The sequence below is a fragment of the Podarcis gaigeae genome (genome assembly GCF_964106915.1).
Source record: "Podarcis gaigeae genome assembly, chromosome: Z".
NCBI classification, from domain to species: domain Eukaryota; kingdom Metazoa; phylum Chordata; class Lepidosauria; order Squamata; family Lacertidae; genus Podarcis; species Podarcis gaigeae.
The window spans coordinates 49148747-49169551 of record NC_139691.1 but is presented as its reverse complement, the minus strand read 5'-3'; the positions used below and the strand labels follow the sequence as shown (position 1 = coordinate 49169551).

The 20805-nt window shown below is 44.1% G+C and overlaps 2 protein-coding genes across 3 annotated transcripts in view; one reads left to right on the top strand and one right to left on the bottom strand.

Moving 5' to 3' along the window:
* Positions 1-1089, bottom strand: part of STK26 (serine/threonine kinase 26) — a gene marked incomplete at its 3' end in the record, with an annotated part of 46100 nt that extends 45011 nt beyond the window's left edge. Inside the window, exon 1 of one of the 2 annotated variants that reach the window (XM_083722998.1) lies at positions 458-1089. The remainder of the gene's footprint in view (positions 1-457) is intronic. The other variant, XM_083722999.1, reaches the window with a different exon arrangement.
* KLHL13 (kelch like family member 13) overlaps positions 1-20805 on the top strand; it is a 570056-nt gene that overhangs the window by 156163 nt on the left and 393088 nt on the right. The window lies entirely within an intron of this gene.

Sequence of the window (20805 nt, the reverse complement as noted above, 5' to 3'; positions counted from 1 at the left end):
GAAGCAGAGCATTAAAACACCTTCAGCTGCACCTTCGCCAGCTCCTCGGACCTCAACACACTCCGTTGCTGACCCCGCCACCAACCTCCAGCCCCTTCTTTGGCTCTCCCCCTAGACTACAGGTGCCAGGTGGAGGTGAAGTAATTCACCACAAAGACACATACTCCCTTTTAAAGCCACCCCTCTCCCCTACCTCGGCCACCCTTCCGCCCCAACCAATCCTCGGGTTTCCCTCACTCTTTCTTCTCAGCCGCCAGCTGCCTCTACTTTGGAGCCCCTGGTCTATCGCGGGGGGGGGGGAGGAGGAAGAGGAGGAAGAGGGCGCCCCCCGCGCACTCACTCAGCTGTCAGATTTTCCACTCTGAGGCCTCTATTTCCCTGCCCCCCCCACCCTGCCCCCCGCCCCGCACCCTCCGCGGAGCTTCCCCGCTTGTGTCCCGTCCCTTCCGCGGCCCACCTCGGCTCTTCTCCGCGCTCCTCGCGCTCTCGCCTTCCGGGCTAGCGGCGTGAAGGAGCCATCGGCCAGGCGGCGGTCGCCCTGCGGCTGCTGCTCCTCGCGGCCTGCCCGGCTCCCTCGGCGGGTGCTGCTGCTGCTGCTGCTGCTCCTCCTCCTCCGCCGGCGGCGGCGCAGCAGCCCATGACCCGCGCCCTCCGCGGGGAAGCAGCAGCGGCTCGGCGGCGGCGGCGGCGGCGAAGGAGGTGGGCGCCAGGCGGAGTCGCCTCAGGAGGACGCCGCCGCGGCGGCCATGTTGGCGGGGACGGGGGAGAGGAGGCGGCGGCGGCGGCGGCGGCCGAGGCAGCGACCGGAGAGGCCGAGGCAGCTGCCTCCGCGGGGCCCGAACCCTCGCGCTCTCCCGCAGCTCCCTCTCTCCCTCGCTGGCGGCGGCGGCGGCGGACTCCTGCTTCCCTGTCGGCCCAGCGAGGCAGCGGCAGAGACTGATCCGCGGCCTCCGTCTCCGCAGCGTCACCCTCCGCCCGCCTACGGGGAGGGGACACCCGCGGGGGAGGGAGGAAATTGGGCCGCGGGGGAGGGGAGGGAGTGGGGGGGCGGGGTGCCCCAAGTGCGTTTGGGGCGCGTGCGAGTCCTGGCTGAGAATGGTGAGGGACGGGGGGGGGAGGGGGTCCGAAATGGGGGCGGGGAGGCTGTGAGGCGAAGGGTGAGGGAAGCGGGGGGGTGGAGAGCGCTGAGGGGGAAATAATGGGATGCTCTGGTGGAGGCCGAGGAGGATGTGAGGAGGATTGTGAGCGATGTGAGGGGCAGAAGAATGAGGGGCAGCTGGAGTGGGGGGTGGGGTGCCCATAATGGGGGCACCTTGGCGCGGGTGGGGGACGCTGAAGAGGGACACGTAGGACTGGGGGAGGGGCAGCTGAGGGGGAAATGGGGATCCCTAGGTGTGGGGTGTCCTGGTGATGCTGGGGGGTCGCTGTGGTGGCTCGGAGAGCGAAAGGGGCTCAGGTAAACTGGGGTGGGGGGAATTGTGAGGGGCAAAGTAACTGAGGGGAAATGGCAACTTGGGCTGAAGGGGGGAATGCAGTGGGGGGTCAGGTAAGAGAGAATATTGTGGGGGGGCTAATGGAGGCCTAATTGCGAATGCACTGGGGAAATCGAGGAAGTTCAGGGGTGGGGGTAAGCAGTGTTCCAAAGGAAAGTGGGGCGCAGAGTCGTGGGTGAATTGGGGTGCTGAGAAGGACCGGAGGGGCAGGGCATGGGAGCTCAAAAGAACAAGTTTTAGTGGGCTAAAAGAGAAGCCATGGGGGATGTTGGGGGAGTCGTAGGGTGAACTTAAGGGAAAGTAGGGGACACCCGTGGGGAGAGGGAATCTTTGATTATACACATTGCTTTGTCCAGAGTTACACTGGAAACATAGTTCCAGTTACAGATAGGTAGCCGTGTTGGTCTGCCATAGTCAAAACAAAAAAAATTCCTTCCAGTAGCACCTAAAGACCAACTAAGTCAGTTCTGGGTATGAGCTTTCGTGTGCATGCACAAAAGAAGTATCTGTGTATCTGAAGAAGTGTGCATGCACACGAAAGCTCATACCAAGAACTGACTTAGTTGGTCTTTAAGGTGCTACTGGAAGGAATTTTTTTTGTTTTGACTGGAAACATAGAGAGAGCCGTGCCCTCAAGGAGCTTACACTCTAAGATGCAGGGAGGGAGACAAGGGTATGAAATAGAAACGCTGAGAAGCGGTCCACTTTGTGGAGGATGGTGAAGGGACAAAGCCTGGTAAAAGCCCTGTTGAAAAGGTGGGTTTTGAGGATGGGGGCTAATGGGGAAACTGGGATCCATAGCTGAGTGAGCTTGGCCTGAGAGCAGTATGGGAGGAAGCTGAGAGAGATTTGGGCCTTTAATTGAGTGAGCTGGAGGGAAGGTGCAGAGCCTGAACTCAGGAGGAGCATAGAAAAAATCGGGATCCAGGGGGACCGAGTAAGGGAAAGCTGAAAGTGTGGGAGCATGGATGGGAAACCTGTGGCCTTTAAGATGTTGGACTCCAGTTCCCATCATCCCCAGCCACAAGAGGCCATAGTCTGGGATGATGGAAGTTGTAGTACAGCTGGAAGGCACCTTGAATGGTACTGAAAGGGAGCACACATCTTCCATTTTTTTTTAATTGGTACCCACAGTGATTTACATGTGCAAAGGATGATTGCATCATATATTTATTTATTTATTTATTGCATTAAAAGTTGTTTCTGGGATACAGGCCTTCCATCCTCACAACAGCTCTGTGTCATAGGTTAGACCAGGGGTTGCCAACCTGCTGGGCATGAAAGCTTCTGTTGGCGCTCCAGACTCTGAGCTTTCATTTAAAATAGATTTAAGCCCTCTTAGAAAGAAAGTTATGGGGCAAAATTTACAGGTGACTTCCAAGTGATTTCTGTGAGATGAGAGTGGTGTGGCTCCCTTCTATGTTTACTTGTACTGAAGAATGTGGTATTGTTATTATATAGCAACAGCATCGGTGTGCATATGCAATCTCCATAATTAGGAGCAGCAGGGTATAGCTGACTTCCCATGGTTGTCAGAGGTAATTGTCTCTGTGATTTTGTGTAATGTCACACACTCCACAGCAGCCATTTTGTGTTATGCCATGCCCCCTTTGTGGTAGTAATTTTGTGACGGGCGCCTCAGCACTCTCTCAAAATTTGAAATGTTCCCAGTAGTCCAAAAAGGTTAGCGACCCGTGGTTAGACAGAGAAACTGGTTACAGTCACATTGGGCTTTATGGCTGAGTGAGGATTTAAACTGTGGTGTGCAAGAGACTTAAATAAGAACAGGAAAATTGACAATGGTTAAAAAAAAACCTTGCCCTTTCCACTTTCATTTCTGCCTAGAAGTAGCGCTGTTGTCGCCCTTGGATACAAGAACATAAATTCCCAATTCCAACCCTTACTCCACCTTTCCTTTCTGATTAATACTAAATGTTGATGGTGCAACATGTTTACTTAGGAATCACTCCCAAATAAGGATGCACAGAATTGTTGCCCAAGCCTTAAAAAACCTGACATAATCTGAGAGGATGCATGAAAATTTGCTTCCTTTCCTTTTTTGCCTGACAAAAAACCATTATGAATAACTCGAAAGGCTTATATATTCTTTCACCAATGTAAATTAAGCAAATAAGACATCTTTTAAAAAGTAAAAAAGAGCCCTGCTGGATCAAACCAAGGCAGGTCCATTGTCTTGCTTTCCTGGGTCATAAACCAGATGCCTCTTAGGCTTAAGCAACATACACACAATATAATCTACATTCAATGCGCACTGAGATTTCGCCCCCCCCACCTAATCCACACACAATCTGGACCTTTTGCACATTTTATGCCCCTGAAAAAGCACTTTTTCACAAACTAGTTTCATTTCGAAAGTAAAAGCTCAATGCAGATTGATTCTGCAATTCAGGTAGGTAGCCGTATTGGTCTGACGCAGTAGACTTTTTCTGAAGAAGTGTGCATGCACACGAAAGCTCATACCAAGAACAAACTTACTTGGTCTCTAAGGTGCTACTAGACAATTTTTTAATTTTTTAATATATATTTCTATTGATTCTGCAGTGCATTTGAAAATGGACAGAAGTGGTCCCAGTATACTTTGCCCAATGCTGTTGTATGGAAGCATGTACCAAGATCACAATTGCCACTTCTTCACATGTGCAAAGAAGAAAGGAGGAGGGTTTTCAAATGCGTATCAAGTAACTACGCACATCTTTGTGGACAGCACGATCTATAATGGAAAGAAGCACATTGTGGACAAGTGTGCACTCAAACTACTAGTTTTTGCTTTAAATGGATAAATATGTAAACAGACTTAGGGGACCATTGTTTGGATGAAGCCTGCAACCTTTTTTCTGTAGCAGTTCCTCAGCAACTGGTGCTCAGTGGCATACTGCCTATGAACCAGGAGTGTACCACAAAATTAATCTGGATATCTTTTTAGAGGGCAGTAAAAAATGCAACTAACGCCTGAATTCTATCAGCAACTCATGGCTTAAACCAGTACTGTTTGCATATCTCAGAATTATATCAGTTAAGCCTATGCACTACCACACAGGATTTTTCCAAGTTCTCAAAGGTATTAAAACTTTCAATTTACTTTGCTCCCTTGCCATCCTGTAATAACAAATTTGTTTGCAGTCTGACTGAACTAAAAGCATAATATCCCTTAGTCATCTGACAAACTGTCCTTATTTCTCTCTCCCAGGTAGACCATTTTGTGATAAATGGTTTTGAGGGCTCATACTATATGCAATATTTACACATTTTTAAAATAATTAAACCATTGAAAAGTAGGTGTTTCTAAAATAAAACCCAGTCTTAATTGCATTCTGCAACATTTCAGGAAATTCAGAAGTACCCATTCATTGGATTTCTGAATGTCCATTGAGCTACTGAACAGTCCTTGACCGCTTTGAACCCAGCAATCTTCAGCTGATCCAGACCCAGAACCCACCTCGGACACCCAACCTACAACGTAGAACTTTCACTTTCAATTAGTACTAATAACACACATTGCTAATCCTAAAATGGCAGTTAAGAGGAATACTGTATACATAGCGTTACCTTGGTACTACTATTACCAGGGATATTTTGCCCCTTATGTCACCTTTCCTGTGTATATAACGGGATACATAATCAAAGGAACGGGGGAGGACAGGCAAAGCCCGCCTTGGGAAGCAGTCTCTGTGCCACAAATTATTTTTGCCCAGTAGAAGTGTTTCCTATCTAACCCTTTTCTGGTGCTGCAGCGCCAGCAGCACAGGCAGCTAGCTTCCTTGTTGAGTTTTCTGTTGGTCTCTTGTAGCTTCAGGTTAAAAGCAGCTTAAATATCCATTTCGGTTAAGCAGGAATCAGCCAAAGTGTATTTGGAATGTTGTGTTTATTACTTTTTTTGGTAAAGTTTTAAATTATTATTTCATTTTATAATGTATATCAAACAAAGAACAATAATAACAGACAAAAATTAAAAGAACAACCAAAACTATAAAATAGGCACATAGAATTAGTAGTTGCACGTCTTAGAAATAACAAGTCTTTATTGCTGTTGTCAATGCAATAGCAAGTTGTGAGAACATAAGAGCCCTACTGCATCAGGCCAAGTTTTTGATTTTTGAACAGATGTAGGCCATCACAGTCCAGTGTAAAAGAATAATTATAAATATTTCAATGAACAAACAAATAAATGTAGAACAATGCTCTGAATTTGCACATCAGTTGCTAATGCAGTATCTTGGTCCTCATGATGGATATGGCATTACAATATAAAGTTTGTATTTCTATTCTCACTTTGAAAAACTGCATTTTAAATTATAGAGTTGTGTCCTCCACTTTTCTACCAAATTTAATTCTGATATCTGATATTAGAGGGTGTTACTGCATTGTGAACAGACACACAAATAGAATGTGCTATAAACAAATTAAAGGCCACTTGCTCAGTAATGTTATTTGGGGATGAAATAGGAGAATCAAGAAATATTGATCTAGCCTATTCTGATCCCACCATAATCCCACACTATTAATTAGTTGGGGGTATGCTATCCTGGAACCTTAATTGTGGACCAAGGACAGAAATTTTCATCTTTCAGCCTTGGAAGGAAGTGACCATGTCCTCTTGGGGTTCATTATGCAGAGGAAAGGGAAAGCCGAGTGTAAGCAGATGTATACTCTGGAATTTAGGAAAGCTGATTTCAAAAAGCTTAAGGAAATGCTGGGTGTGATCCCATGGTCAAAAATACTCAAAGAGAAGGGAGTTCACAATGGATGGGAGTTTCTGAAAGGTGATGTATTGAATGCAGAATTGCAAACAATTACAACAAGAAAGAAAGGTTGGAGGTATCAAAAGAAACCGGCGTAGCTATATAATTAGTTTTTAGATGACCTGAGATTTGAAAGGGGATTTTATAATAAGTGGAAGAAGTGGCAAATCATGAAGGAAGCATATAAATGAGTATCCAAATATTGCAGGGAAAAGATCAGGCAGGCTAAAATTCAGAATGAGCTCAGGCTTGCAAGGGGTGGAAAAAAAAAATTGAAGCAAGAAGAAGAACAAGCAATTAGGTCAGGCTTCCTCAACCTCGGCCCTCCAGATGTTTTTGGCTTACAACTCCCATGATCCCTAGCTAAGAGGACCAGTGGTCAAGGATAATGGGAATTGTAGTCTCAAAACATCTGGAGGGCCAAGGCTGAGGAAGCCTGAATTAGGTCCGCTGTGTTGAGAAGCTGGAGAAATGCTGAGTGATGACAGAAAGAAGGCAGAAGAACTGAATACCTGCTTTACCCCTGTCTTCACCTGAAAGGAAAACAGTCCCCAGCTTGGTGATAATACAATAAATGATGCAGGCAGGGAGCTGCAGCCCAAGATAGGAAAAAAGGTGGTAAGGGAACACCCAGCTACTTTAAATGAATTTAAACCTCTAGGAACTGATTAACTATATGCAAGGGTACTAAAAGAACTTGTAGATGTAATCTCAGAGCCCCTGCAAATAATCATTGAGAATTCTTAGAAAACAGATTAAGGTCAGGTTTTTGAACAGATAATGAAATGGTGCATGATGGCTTAGAAAAGGATACTGTGATTTCTAAGATTATGAATTTCTCAAAAGAAGTCATGCCAAGCCAATTCATTTCTCTCTCTCCCTCTAGTGTTACAGTGGTACCTCGCAAGACAAATGCCTCGCAAGACGAAAAACTCGCAAGACGAAAGAGTTTTTCGTTTTTTGAGTTGCTTCGCAAGACGAATTTCCCTATGGGCTTGCTTTGCAAGACGAAAACGGCTTGCGAGTTTGTTTCCTTTTTCTTAAAACCGTTAATACACAGGGAATCCGTGCTTCACAAGACGAAAAAATTCGTAAGGCGAAAAAACTCGCAGAACGAATTAATTTCATCTTGCGAGGTACCACTGTACAAGCTTCCTGGACCAGGGGAATACTATGGATGTCGTGTTTGTTGATTTCACTAAGACTTTCAACAAAGTCCCCTATTTTCCCTTGGAGAAGCTGATAAAATGGAGGCAGTGGAAGACAGGAGTGCCTGGCATGCTCTGGTCCATGGGGTCACAAAGAGTTGGACACAACTAAACAACAACAATACATTGTTACTTTTAGGTGAATTTGTTGACTGACCAATTTGTTGGCTTGGTTGACTGACCAAGCCAAAAAGTGTTCACCAGAGGTTCTGCATCATCCTGGAAAAAAGTGACAAATGGATGCTCATCAAATTTGCAGGTGACACCAAACTGGGTGGGGTGGCTAATACCTCAGAAGATAGGATCAAGATTCAAGATAACCTTAACAGACTGGAGAACTGGAACCAAACTAACAAAATGAATTTCAATAGGGACAAATGTAAGGTTCTAAACTTAGGCAGGAATAATCGACTTGCACAAATACAGAGTGGAGTACAGCTGACTTGCCTTGTGAAAAGGATCTAGGGGTCTTTGTAGAGCACAAATGTAACATGAGTCAACAGTGTGATGCAGCAGCAAAAAAAAGTTAATGGGTTCCCAGGTTGCATCAATAGAAGTCTAGTCCAGATCCAGTAATAGTCCTGCTCTATTCTGCCTTGGTCAGACCACACCTGCAATACTGTGTCCAGTTCTGGGCACCACAGTTTAAGAAGGATCTCATCAAGCTAGAACATACGCAGAGAAGGGCAACCAAGATGATCAAGAGTCTGGAAACCAAGCCTTATGAGCAACAGTTGAGGGAGTTGTGTGTTTTGAGAAGACTCTGAGGTGGTAAGATGCCTATCGTCAAATACCTGATGGGTTGTCACATGGAAGATGATGCAAGCTTGATTTTTCTACTCCAAAGGGTAGGACTGGAACTGATGGCTTCAATTTTCAAGAAAGGAGATTCCAAGTAAATATTAAGAAGAACTTTCTGAGGGTATGAGCTGTTTGACAGTGGGAACAGACTACCTTAAAAGGTGGTGAACTCCCTTTCATTTGATGTCTTTAAAGAGAAGTTGGCCATCTGTCTGGGATTATTTAGCTGTAATTCCTGCATTGCAAGGGATTGAACTAGATGACCCTTGAGGTCCTTTCCAACTTTACAATTCTATGATCTATCAAAGATCGCTCAAGTCTAATAATTGATTACACAAAGTTAGACTAGATTATCATTGAATGCTTCTTGAAACTGTTCAGTTGTGGCAGACCTAACATTAATTGCTTCTGAGTATCGGTGATAAAGAGGGTGGATTTAACTACAGAATGATGATTCACCATGGTGACTAACAATCCAGAAGCTTGACCAGGAAATCAAGTCATAATTTTCACCTGCCTTTAAAGACGTATTTACAGTAATAAATTATGTGCAAATTGTCTCTGAACCTTTCTTAAATGATCCAGCAGTCAGCCAATGGAACTTACTACAAAAGGGTCTGAATGTGGATAAAATTTTGGCATAAATGCAATATATTAATAGTAGATTCCAAGTCTGTTCACAGCCCCTACAGCCTTAGACTACTTTGTGCAAGCATGATTTAGACATGAAATATTTACACACCAACTCCAAACAGAACCAACTGATAAACATTTAATTTTTGTTAGGTGACTTTAAAAATATGCTTCACAAATTGAAACCTCAGTTCAATTTATTCATTGCCAGGAGGCTTGTACCGCAGTGGGTTTAAATAAGTTGTTTCAGGATCTATATAATATATTTTACTGGGTCACCTAGCACTGAAGACCATAGGAAGCTTTTTTATTTCATGAAGTTATTTGCAACTTAGAAGCTTGCCACTTTTACCAAAATAATTGTTTCAATAAAAATTGAGACATATAATTTTAACTATATTAAGTTTGATAACTGAGGCCAGGAGAACAGCTATACACAAAACAGATACAGTTTTTGTATAATGGGAAATTACAAGGGAGTAGTGGCCCCCCAAAAAAAACTCAATGTGAAAAAAAATATTGATGGAATTCTCACCCCTGTTCACAGATGGACACCAAACTACAAAAGTGACTTGAATGTTGATATTTTACCTCTAGAAACACCTGCTCCAATCCTGCCCAAATGAAAGCTCATTATATCTATTGTATAAACAAGGAGATAAATGTCTACTTGAGAACTGGTGAGTCAAAATGAACTCCAACAAATCAGCTCTTCTTCCAACCTTGTAATATAGCTTGCCTTTTCTTCCCTCATCTGAAACTAGGAGGTGGCTGAGCTATTAGCATTAGAATTTGAACGACAGAAGTATGCCCTGAACATGCGTATCAGATTTTATTTCAATGCCACATGATAGCCAGCAGAATGTGCAACTGGTCCACAGCTCTCTTGAAGACAATTAAGTTTTCAGTGAACCAAAATCTAGGTTTTCAAAAGTTTCCAGTGTTACGGAAATGACAGGGGTGGGGCACATGTTTAAAGTTCTTACAGTGTTACAAATATTATGTCAATGTATCTTTTCAACTTGACAGCTCAGGAAAGATACCTAGTTTTATAAATTCATATAAAATCAGTAGTTTGACCGACTCCTTTACCTTTCTCTCCTGCCATAATTCCTCAAGCATGAGGGCACATACACAACACCCCACCCAAAGGTGGCAATCACTGAACTGATAACTGACCATAAAATCTCAAGAGCTCATCCCCAGACTTGCCCCAGGACAAGAATACGTAAAGAGTTCTACTGCTCTTTGGTAATAGGTACTTGAGAGGTGTTAAGAGACATGTCTGGGCATGTCTGCCAAGGTTGAACTAGTGTAGTCCCTGTCTACCCCTCCCCTTTTGTGACATGACAGTGATGTAATGATGATGTATCAGTGATGCTGTACAAACTGTATTCTGGGATATTGTGGGAAGTTGTAAAAGTTGATATTACCCCATGCTCGGGGTTCTTACTCCTGTGGGGACCTGTTGCGCAACTATAAAGTTAATGGTCTGCTGGCCGCTGTTTTGCTCCAAATTACTTGGCTGGAACTTCCTTCTTTTACTGACTGCATGGACCCTCAGGGGACTTGGACCCCGACGAGCTGTGCTGTTGAGTAGTCTCTCACCCCGGAATTTTTCCTTATCACCAGATACTTTAAAGTTGATGACCAAAGTCATTGATTAGCATGACCAGATACAAGGGAGGACATGCTCATGTATCTTTCATAAAAGGTAAAGGGACCCCTGCCATTAGGTCCAGTCATGACCAACTCTGGAGTTGCAGCGCTCATCTCACTTTATTGGCCGAGGGAGCCGGCATACAGCTTCCAGGTCATGTGGCTTTCATAGTAAAGCATTAAAAGGAATTTGAGGAAGTGAGGAATAAAAGTATTGTTAGGTTGGAGTTTTCCCGAGATTTGCTCTTTAGCATTAAAGAATACGAAGACGACCTGCAGAAGGGACCTGGAAAAGAGTTAAGAGCTTCGGACATAAGATCTCCAGGTTGATGGACTATATGGAATTGACGGAAAGGACTGGCAGAATCCGAAACCAGGGAGAGGAGGTGGTGGAAGAAGATTGGAAAATTTAAAGTTTATATATAGAAATATTGTAAAATTAATGAGTGATAGAAAAATGGTGGAATGATATTTTATGGACTTAGCAGAAATGTTATAAGGAGTTAAGCATATATAAGTATTTTAGTTTTAATGGAAAATAAGGTTAAAAAATATGTTATTTATAATATGATAGAAAATAGAGAAAGATGGAAAGGATTTGCTGAAACAATTAATAGAAGTAGAATACAAAAAGGGAGGTGAAAGGAGATCGAGGAAACAAGGTAAAAGGTGTGATGTATGTTTTTAAATTGTTTTTGTTTTGTTTTATTTAGGGTTAGGGTTAGGGATTGGGTTTGTTTAGTTTAGTTTAATCTGTTTAGTTTAATGGGTTTAGGTTGTATTTTGTATTGTCTTTGTATTGTATTGTTTTTTTCTCTTTGGTTTTTTCTCTTTTGTCTTCTTTCCTTTTCCTTTTTTGTAATCTTTAAAAGTAATAAATATTATTTTTTTAAAAAAGGAATTTGAGCAAGTGAATGGATGCCAAAAGCTACAGGTCTGGAATTTCCTTCCTTGACACACCTGGTTAAGCCCAGGAGCAAAGTCCTCTTAAACTGCCCCTCCCAGGTGTGATTCTTATTGACCATAAATCAACAGTATTAAAACTTCTTATTTGCCATGGTGGCAATGGTGGGTCCTGCCTCTTGGGCCTTAGCCATGCCTCGTTGCCTTAAAAAGCAACATTAACACATGATTGCAGCCTGAGAAGGAATAAAAGCTGTTGCCATTGCCATTAAAAAAACAACATTTGCTCTATGTTCTGTCTCTCAGCAACAGCATTTGTAGCCAAAAAGCAAAAACCCAAAACCAAGGGCTGAACTTCAAAGAGCTGCTTGGCAAACCCAAGGCAGTGGTACGTGGTGCAAACAGTGACAAAGCAGCTTTTCTGCACTGGGCAAGTTTGCAACTGGATGGCTAAGAAGGAAAAACTGGCCAAGCAACAGATGTAAAGTTACTAAGCACAAGTATGAGGAAGGAAATCATATTGTACTTAGGCCTGTCATTGATTTGCAGGCGGGATTCAACTACATTCATTAAGTGGATTGGGTGCTCTTATACAACAAACTCTACAAGAAGGAAGATAAACAAACTGGACTTTTTTTGAAGTAAGGAAAGTTATACAAAAAAATGCACAGGGAAGTGGTGGGATTACAGTTGCAGCATCATATAACTCCCAGCCAAAAATAAATTGGGACACTCTGAACAACAAGCAACACACCAGCTAATAATATACTGACAATATTTTTATAACACTATACTGTTTCAAAATTCATAAACAGAAGACATATAATATGTGCATGGAGTCACAAACTAATAAGAATCAAGTAAATGTTCAATGAACAGGAATGGTAGGAGTGGTAAGTTGCTGTCAGAGATCACTGAAATGGAGGCAAAATGCCTTTCCACAGTCAATATCCTACAAACATGAGATGATGGGTGATGCAAACATTGCAATAGGGTGCTCCAAGCACAGCAGCAGACTACAGTTCTTCCAGGATAATGAACTGTTTCAATGATACATCTTCACCAGCAAATTAATAGTCCCCAAAGTACATCAAATGGCCATGGATCAGCTATCACTAAAAAATGTAGTAAGCTGATGGTGTAAAAATAAATTGGAATCAATATTCAATAAACAACTGCTGTCATGTGACCTCTCTGCAAGCCAATTGCAGTGAATGCTTAACATGCAGGTCATCTAGAAGTGACCCTTGTGCAAGGCTGGGCAGCCTCAGGCTTTGGAACCAATGCAGCTTCACCAGGCCTTTTTACCTGGCCACACAGCCTCAAAGGCCAAGCTTTGCACCCCAAGTGGTTTTTTGCTGGGGTGCAACATGTCCTTCAACTCTGATGACTCTTGCTTACCTGGATGGAAGATATACAGGGGTGTGCAACTGTGTATAGAAACTACTATATTGCATAAATGTAAACTTTATATTCAAGCTCTGAAAAAGTTTGTGTCTGGCCCTGCACACCACTGGCGCATGGTTCCCAGGAGGTTTCCCAAAAGGGAATTCATGTCTTGGGGCTGAACAGGTCCTTCATCCCTGCATTAGTGGAATGTATTGCTGGGTCAATGTCTGTGGGAAACACTGTGTGTGCATGTGCCTCCCCAGTACATTGTGTGAAGCTTCGGTGATGCACGACTGCCAGAAATTCCTTGCTGGAAAAGTTGCACCCTTTGAAAGTCCTCTTTCTGGAAAGGTGGCGGGGGCAGGGAATCACCAAATTTGAAATTAAAGGTGAAGATTCTTTTTGAATTAACCATCTGCTTTATTTTTTTTCTCCTTGTGCAAGGTCTGTGAGATTTAGACCTGTCAGCAGCCTCCGACATAGTTGATCACGAACTTTTGGACCACCGCCTTGCTGACGTGGGGATTCAGGGCACAGTTCAACAATGGCTGCGCTCCTTTATCTCAGGTCAGGGACAGAGGGTGGCGCTAGGGAGGGAGTTGTTGCCGTGGCACTCCTTGGTGTGTGGAGTCTCGCAGGGTGCAATCCTTTCCCCGATACTTTTAAATATCTTTATGCATCCCCTTGACCAGATTGTCCGGAGCTTTGGGCTGGGTTGTCATCAATATGCTGATGACACCCAGCTTTATCTGTTGATGGACGGCCGCCCTGACTCGGCCCCGGACACACTGACCAGATGCTTGGAAGCTGTGGCTGGATGGCTGCGTGGGAGCCACTTAAAGTTAAATCCTTCGAAGACAGAGATCCTCTGGCTGGGTCCGGACGACATGGGGTTGGGGGGCCAACTCCCATATTTTGCGGGGGCCTCAAATAGTGCCAGCGCCTTCTGTCAAGAGCTTGGGTGTAACCTTCGATGCCTCCCTTTCCATGGAGGCGCAGGTTGCACCCACAGCAAAAGTGGCATTTTCCCATCTCCGCCGTATTAAGCAGTTGGTCCCTTACCATTCTCGCCCTGATTTGGCCACAGTGATCCATGCCATGGTCACCTCCAGGCTTGACTACTGTAATTCGCTCTACGCGGGGCTGCCCTTGAAGCTGACCCAGAAACTCCAGCGGGTGTAGAATGCCGCGGCAAGGCTCCTTACGGGGTCCTTGCCATGGGATAACATTCAGCCACTACACTGGCTCCCGGTGGAGTACAGGGTCAGGTTTAAGGTGCTGGTTTTGACCTTTAAAGCCCTATGCGGCCTAGGACCCATGTACCTATGGGATGCTCCTGGTATGCTGCACAGAGGACCTTAAGGTGATTAGATTGGTCTCAACTAGGGCCATGGCCTTTTCAGTACTGGCCCCGACTTGGTGGAATGCTCTTTCACAAGAGACTAGGGCCCTGCAGGACTTGACATCTTGCCGCAGGGCCTGCAAAACAGAGCTGTTCTGCCTGGCCTTTGGTTTGGACTCAGTCTGACCCTTATGTTTCCCTCCCCTTATGGTTTTGATCTATGGGCTATTATTAAAATGAGGCTGCATTTTAAATTGTATTTTTAACCTGTATTTTAAATTGTGTTTTTTTTTCTCCTCCCCTATTATGTTTTTATTGTAATTTTATGGGTGTTAGCTGCCCTGAGCTCGGCTCTGGCCGGGGAGGGTGGGGTATAAAATTTTATTATCATCATTATCATCATGGCACAGAACTGTCTACATGCAGGACAAGTTTAGTCACCCAGGGCTTTCTTCAGAAGCCACTTTGTTTTTATGACAGTTTAACTCTCTTCCACTCCTCCATTTCACTTTCAGCTTCCTCCAGCTGCATTTCTGACTCACTCTACAAAACATTTTGCACAGTGGCTGCCTCGTGTTGCGAAGTAGGAAGTATAATCATCTTGACACATGTCTTGGGCTTCCTCCTCTGCTCCCACTTCAAATAGGTGGTGCTGTTTCACACTCTTAAGAAGAAGGGGCTGGGGAAGAATGTTCCTCTGTTGTCTTAGGGCCTCATGTGCTCTAATAGGCTCACCTTGCTTCCTCTTGTCTTTCTCACTCCATAGCTTCCGTGTGTCTACTCAAGAAATAAAACTCTCATATTCTTGAGTGTTTGAGGCTCTGCACTTCCCTGCCCTGCAATGCATTTGTCTGGCTTTCAACCCCATTTTACATCAGATGCAATTAAGAAGTATAATCAATCCACTATCAATATCAAAACCAATATTAGACCTAGTTATTAGATTAGATCTAATCACATTTTCCACTTTCTAGTAGAATCTCCCCACCCGCCTCCAACTGCCATCATGAAAATTGCTTGTGGACTATGGGAAAGTATATGCAAGCAGTATCTGCACCGCACAACTGCAATAAAAATATGAAGAAATAGCACTAACATTTACTACATCAGAATTCCTTAACTACTGTAGTATGTGATCAAAGAAACTGGGAATATTTAGTGGGCCTCTTCTGCCCCCTGGTGTCTAATCTTTATACAACAATGTGCAACAAATTGCCTATTTCTGACTTGGGGGATTACTGTATAAAGTAGCTTTTGGAAGCTTTGTTGTTGTTGTTGTTGAGTCGTTTAGTCATGTCCGACTCTTTGTGACCCCCTGGACCAGAGCACACCAGGCACTCCTGTCTTCCACTGCCTCTCGCAGCTTGGTCAAACTCATGCTGGTAGCTTCGAGAACACTATCCAACCGTCTCGTCCTCTGCTGTCCCCTTCTCCTTGTGCCCTCCATCTTTTCCAACATCAGGGTCTTTTCCAAAGAGTCTTCTCTTCTCATGAGGTGGTCAAAGTACTGGAGTATCAGCTTCAGGATCTGTCCTTCCAGTGAGCTCTCAGGGCTGATTTCCTTAAGAATGGATTGGTTTGATCTTATTGCAGTCCATGGGGCTCTCAAGAGTCTCCTGCAGCACCAGCATTCAAAAGCATCCAATCTTCAGTGATCAGCCTTCTTTATGGTCCAGCTCTCTTTTCCATACATCACTACTCGGAAAACCATAGCTTTAACTATATGGACCTTTGTCAGCAAGGTGATGTCTCTGCTTTTTGAGATGCTGTCTAGGTTTGTCATCGTTTTTCTCCCAAGAAGCAGGCGTCTTTTAATTTTGTGGCTGCTGTCACCATCTGCAGTGATCATGGAGCCTAAGAAAGTAAAACCCCTCACTGCCTCCATTTCTTCCCCTTCTATTTGCCAGGAGGTGATGGGACCAGTGGCCATGATCTTCATTTTTTTGATGTTGAGCTTCAAACCATATTTTGTGCTCTCCTCATTCACCCTCATTAAAAGGTTCTTTAATTCCTCCTCACTTTCTGCCATCAAGGTTGTGTCATCTGCATATTGGAGGTTATTGATATTTCTTCTGGCAACCTTAGTTTCGGTTTGGGATTCATCCAACCCAGCCTTTTGCATGATGAATTCTGCATATAAGTTAAATAAGCAGGGAGACAATATACAGCCTTCTTGTACTCCTTTCCCAATTTTGAACCAATCAGTTGTTCCATATCCAGTTCTAACTGTAGCTTCTTGTCCCACATAGAGATTTCTCAGGAGACAGATGAGGTGATCAGGCACTCCCATTTCTTTAAGATCTTGCCATAGTTTGCTGTGGTCGACACAGTCAAAGGGTTTTTCATAGTCAATGAAGCAGAAGTAGATGTCTTTCTGGAACTCTCTAGCTTTCTCCATAATCCAGTGCATGTTTGCAATTTGGTCTCTGGTTCCTCTGCCCCTTCGAAATCCAACTTGCACTTCTGGGAGTTCTCAGTCCACATACTGCTTAAGCCTGCCTTGTAGAATTCTAAGCATAACTTTGCTAGCGTGTGAAATGAGTGCAGTTGTGAGGTAGTTGTAGCATTCTTTGGCAATGCCCTTCTTTGGGATTGGGAAGTAGACTGATGTTCTCCAATCCTCTGGCCACTGCTGTGTTTTCCAAACTTGCTGGCATATTGAGTGTAGCACCTTAACAGCATCATCTTTTAAAATTTTAAATAGTTCAGCTGGAATACCATCACTTCCACTGGCCTTGTTATTTGCAGTGCTTTCTAAGGCCCATTTGACTTCACTCTCCAAGATGTCTGGCTAAAGGTTAGCAACCACACTACCTGGGGTGTACAAGCCATCCATATCTTTCTGGTATAATTCCTCTGTGTATTCTTGCCACCTCTTCTTGATGTCTTCTGCTTCTGTTAGGTCCTTACCATTTTCCTCCTTTATTATGGTAATGTTTGTATGAAATATTCCTTTCACATCTCCAATTTTATTGAACAGATCTCTTGTTCTTCCCATTCTGTTGTTTTCCTCTATTTCTTTGCATTGCTCGTTTAAGAAGGCCTTCTTGTCTCTCCTTGCTATTTTTTGGAAATCTGCATTCAATTTCCTGTATCTTTCACTATCTCCCTCGCATTTTGCTTGCCTTCTCTCCCCCGCTATTTGTAAGGACTCGTTGGACAGCCACTTTGCTTTCTTGCATTTCCTTCTCATTGGGATTATTTTCGTTGCTGCCTCCTGTATAATGTTGCGAGCCTCCATCCATAGTTATCAGGCACTCTGTCCACCAAATCTAAATCCTTAAACCTGTTCCTCACTTCCACTGTGTATTCATAAGGGATTTGACTTAGATTGTATCTTACCGGCCCAGTGGTTTTTCCTACTTTCTTCAGTTTAAGCTGGAATTTTGCTATAAGAAGCTGATGATCTGAGCCACAGTCAGCTCCAGGTCTTGTTTTTGCTGACTGTATAGAGCTTCTCCATCTTTGGCTGCAGAGAATATAATCAATCTGATTTCGATGCTGCCCATCTGGTGATGTCCATGTGTAGAGTCGTCTCTTGTGTTGTTGGAAAAGCGTGTTTGTGATGACCAGCTTGTTCTCTTGACAGAACTCTATTAGCCTTTGCCCTGCTTCGTTTTGATCTCCAAGGCCAAATTTGCCAGTTGTTCCTTTTATCTCTTGACTCCCTACTTTAGCATTCCAATCCCCTATAATGAGAAGAACATCCTTCTTTGGTGTCACTTCTATAAGGTGTTGTAAGTCTGCATAGAATTGGTTAATTTCAGTTTCTTCAGCATCAGTAGTTGGTGCATAAACTTAGATTATTGTGATGTTAAGAGGTCTGCCTTGGATTCGTAACCAAAATCATTCTATCATTTTTGAGATTGCATCCCAGTACAGCTTTCACCACTCTTTTGTTGACTATGAGGGCCATTTCTTTTACGGACCATTTCTTTTACGGGATTCTTGCTCACAGTAATAGATATGATGGTCATCCAAACTGAATTCACCCATTCCCATCCATTTTAGTTCACTGATGCCCAGGATGTCAATATTTATTCTTGCCATCTCATTTTTGACCACATCCAACTTACCCAGGTTCATGGTTCTTACATTCCAGGTTCCTATGCAATATTTTTCTTTACAGCATTGGACTTTCCTTTCGCTTCCAGGCATATCCACAACTGAGCAACCTTTCGGCTTTAGCCCAGCCGCTTCCTCAGCTCTGAATCTACTTGTACTTGTCCTCCGCTCTTCCTCAGTAGCATGTTGGACGCCTTCCGACCTGAGGGGCTCATCTTCCAGTGTCATAACTTTTATATGCCTGTTGTCTTTGTCCATGGAGTTTTCTTGGCAGGGATACTGGAGTGGCTTGCCGGTTCCTGCTCCAGGTGGATCCCGTTTGGTCAAAACTCTCCACTATGACCTGTCCATCTTGGCATAGCTCATAGCTTCTCTGAGTTATTCAAGCCCCTTCGCCACGGCAAGGCAGTGATCCATGAAGGGATTTTGGAAGCTACCTAGCATGATAATTATAAAACTAAAGAGAGGTGATGTGTCCAATTCCAATTTAATTACTGTAAATGGTTCCTAAAAAAGAATGACTGATATGGATAGTGAAAATAATTGAGGGATAAAAAGGTAAAAAGAAAGCTAGGTAAAGGTAAAGGACCCCTGGATGGTTAAGTCAGGTCAAAGGCAACTATTGGGTTGCTGTGCTCATCTCGCTTTCAGGCCAAGGGAGCTAGCATTTGTCCACAGACAGATTTCCAGGTCATGTGGCCAGCAGGACTAAACCACTTCTGGTGCAATGGAACACAGTGACGGATGTCAGAGTGCACGGAAACACAGTTTACCTTCCCGCCGCAGCAGAAGCTATTTATCTACTCACACTGGTTGGCTTTCAAACTGCCAGGTTGGCAGGAGCTGGGACAGAGCAACAGGAGCTCAGCCCTTCGCGGGGATATGAACTGCCAATCTTCTGATCAGCAAGCCCAAGAGGCTCAGTGGTTTAGACCACTGCGCCACCCATGTCCCTAATTGAGGGATAACCACTATATCTGCAGTGCAGTATGCAAACTGTCAACTTACACTCTGAATATACACACATTGCTGGCTTTTGCTACTTGCTCTTATGGTGCTGCACCCGTCTAAACCCTACAAGTTTCCAAATATTTATTTTAATGAAGAGCAGCACCATGAAACAGCACCTGCTGTTATGGCAAAGCATAAGCAACTCCAAGGGATTTCAAAATAGCATCAAACATTTATAACTCATCTATTGTCTGGGGACCCAAGCAACTGGTTTATATCACCACCCAAAACTGCCATCAATATGGTGTGCAGTTACTGTATTTGGTAGACTAAAATGAAACAAAACAGCAGAGAGATGAATTGGCTGGGCAGACAAGTGAAAACATGGATACCGGTAATTTCACTAGGCCAATATGGCACTTGGCAACAGACATGAACTTGAACATCTGTCCCTAGAAGTACATGAGACGCTGGCCCACTGATACAGAGTTATTTTAACACTTGGTTCTCATGTCTAGCTGATCTTTGCACTTGGCATTATGGTGCAGGAAAGAGGTGTATAGCCCGGTACACTTCTTTCTTTTCTTTTTTTTACCAATGAGGAAATTTGGAGTGTGTCAGTTTATCTCTTGTTAAAGGGACTGCCCTGCATAACCATGCTTCTTAATGTGCCCTTCGGGAAGGGATGTGCGGGATGTGCACCTTCTGTTTAAGCAGCTTCTTAAGAGTTGCAAGGCACAAATGGGGAGAATAACTGGGAAATTTCTGTTGCGCAAGAAGAAATCATTGTGCTGACAGAATTAGTTGATGAATACTGATAAGAACCTCACCGCCGCCACCTTGGGAATCCTCATGTTGAGTTGGGTGATGATATCTTGAGAGTAGGGGGGGACAATACCTCAGGTACCTCGGGTTACAAACACTTCAGGTTACATACGCTTCAGGTTACAGACTCCACTAGCCCAGAAATAGTACCTCGTGTTAAGAACTTTGCTTCAGGACAGTTTCAGGTTAAGAACAGACCTCCAGAATGAATTAAGTTCTTAACCCAAGGTACCACTGTATCTCAATATATATCCAGTTTAAAGTCCATATTGTGATATCAGTTTCATAATTTTTGACCTGGCAAAATATCACAAATCAAGATGTTTGTGCACACGCTATGCAAAATTGCAACTTGGGGAAAAGCATGAAGTTAGCCAATGCTTCTCTCGATTCCTGCAGCCCAGGGCTACAATTCATCCTCAGGATTGCAGGTGCCCCCATGCAGACATGTGACGTTGCACGCTGCCTTGTGGCGGCTGGCGGCAGCTCCTCTTCCTCCTATCTACAGCAAACAAAGCACCCTTTTCTCCTGGAGGAGCTCAGACACAAAAACAGAGACTTAGCCTCTGGGTTCGAGCCCCACCCCCTGGAAAAGGATGCCTTGCTGCAGAGGTCGGAGCCTTACTGCTTCTCTCTTGGAGGCAACGTCACTGCCACCTGCTGGCTTTTTTCATTTGCTTTGTGGGTGCCCAGCCCCCACAATTATATTATTGTGGGTGCCCAAGCACCCATGCCCCCCTGAAGTTGGCACTTACAATGCAGCCCCTGTTAACTCT